A 2592-nucleotide genomic window follows, 5' to 3' on the forward strand; every position below is an offset into this window, starting at 1 on the left:
CATTAGAATTCAATGACAATATATGTAAACCTTCACAATTAATCAACAAAAATCTTATCACGTAAAACAAACATTAGAAGTCTGACTGACAATTGCACGTACGCTATAAAGATTAAAAAAAAAAAAAAAAAAAAGTAATCTTATCACATAAAGCAATGGACAACTTCAACAGATGATATCAATGGAACATAATTTCGATCTAAAAGTTTTATAAACAAAACACTCCGATATTATAACCAAAAAGAATTCCTATTGATGAGCTCCAAAAGATACAAAGAAAAAAGCTTTAAACATCCTTACACCTACAATAAACTTTAAAATATGCGATAAATATACAATCAATTATGAAGTTTATTATGTAAGCTACCAGTCAGTTTGAAACTTACCCGGCAAGAGGTTTATGCGGCTTTACACTCCTTAAAACAATAAAATAGTTACCGAGAACCTAAGCAAACAACAAAAAAGCCATTGAATAGTTCAAACGCTACGCGATTAGATAGTTCAAAATCGAAACCCTAGAAAGTTATCATCGAACCCTTACTAAATAATGATCATAAATTGAAAACCTTGATAAGAATTGTATCTCCACCGAAAAGCAAAAGTTTCTCCATGATAGCTGGGTGTAAGATGACACGAAAAATTTAAGTAGTATAACTCTTGGGAAGATTCGTAAATATTTGTGGTAATTATAGAAAGATTTATAAATATTTCTGGTAATTATAGAAAGATTCGTAAATCTTGGAAAAATTAAATCGGAGTCTTTAGGTAGTTCTATAAAGATTAAAAAATATGACAAGATTGCTATTTTCTTTTTAATAAAGTTTACCCAGCAATGCAGGGTAATGTTGTATTGATATAAAGAGAGGAGGGCTGGATCATACATATAGTATACAACTGGTGATTCAATTACCCCAAAAAAAAGGTGTGCCCGGTGTAACGACCCGTTCGATCGTTATTTAATACTCGGCGAACCCCTGCCCAATCTAGGTCTAAGATCGTAAATAATAAGCCCTGTGGAGTGTTTTAAGGGTTAAGACTGGGAAAAATCAATTTCGGATAGAATTAGAAAATTGTGGGCCAGGGAAAGAAGCGGACCGCTATAGCTAAAAAACGACTGTCGCAGCAGTCTATGCGGGGCAGTGACCGTGTTTTTGTCCACTTAGTTTACTTTACCTCTTTTTAATAAAAGACTCCCAAAAGGCTTCTCTTAGGTTTCCATATGAAAGAAAAACCCTTGACACCAAGAAAAAGAGACCTTTCTATTTCTTCCCCACCACTCCTTACGACTATTACCTCTCGTGGATTCGGATGAAGGTTAAGAAGACGAGCGATTCATAGGGATTCAATTAGCTCTTCATCAATGAGTTAGGTTATGGTTTACTTGAGTTAGACTTTGATAGCGAATCGTATATGCTTTTAAAGTTGACAGGAGACTGCATGATTAGGTTAACTCGGACATAGAGTTTGGATGGACATATTCTATAATGTAACTAAAATCATGTGTAAATAGTAGCTAGGGTAACAATGAATAATTATTGAACGGGGAGTGCTATTATCACTGAGGGGTACTTCGTTGTTCAAATTATGCATCCCTAGGAGTGGGTGATTTCCGTCTTTATTTCTGGTTGTATTGACATATTCACGTGGTTGTCGTTCTTGTTAACAAGAGATTCGTATTGAGAGGACCAAAGTAAGTCGGATTAGTACTACGCCCACTAAGGGCATGATGCATGACTTATTTGATTTATTGCATCATTGCATTACAATGCATGAGTTATGAGGAAATACATGGAACAGGAAAGGCTGAGCTTGGGAAATTGTGTTATTTGGTCTTATGGCCGTTTGAGTTGATACGAAATGCAGACATATGGATCCGCGTCGAGGTTCTTTTCGAAGCGGATGATTTATGGCTCGGGTTCGATGAGTATCCGGAATGAGTGGTACATGGACACCATAGGTCCCCGTAGGTCGCGACTCACCGAGCAATGACATCGGATTAGCATGTATGCAGTGGTTGGGCCCTTGCATCGCATTTTGCATTGCACTACATCTCATATTTCTATATTATACATGTGTGAATTGCCAGTTGTTTATATTGCTTATTCATCCTTATGATTTCGTTAAGGTTGGGTGTGGAGTGGTGGCTAATATAGAGATAAGTGTAGTAGCAGAATTCAAATAGTGAGCCATTCCCTATGTGCATCGCATCGTAGTAAATAAATTGAGTAGATAAACTTTGCGAACAAAAAGGGTAGAAATTAGAGGATAGGATGCACGTGGAGACGAGATTTAATAAGTTGGATAGAAGGAAGGGAACGGGTTGATTAATTAAAACATTTATAATTCTTAGGAATAAAAGAAGTGAATAGCTGGAATAGAAGGGTAGGAGGGTGATAGTGAAGGAACCTGTATTGAAAATCTCGAAAGCCTTGACTTATCTGTTTATCTTATTGACTCTATATTGTGTTGCGTGAACTAATCTTAGTCGACCTATGATGCTTACCAGTACGTGTGGTGTACTGATACTACTCTTGCTACATCTTTTTTGGGTGTAGATATGTTGCAGGTTTCTAGTGAAGTTTCGTCACGTGA

The sequence above is a fragment of the Lycium ferocissimum genome, chromosome 7, assembly GCF_029784015.1.
Source record: "Lycium ferocissimum isolate CSIRO_LF1 chromosome 7, AGI_CSIRO_Lferr_CH_V1, whole genome shotgun sequence".
Lineage (NCBI taxonomy): Eukaryota > Viridiplantae > Streptophyta > Magnoliopsida > Solanales > Solanaceae > Lycium > Lycium ferocissimum.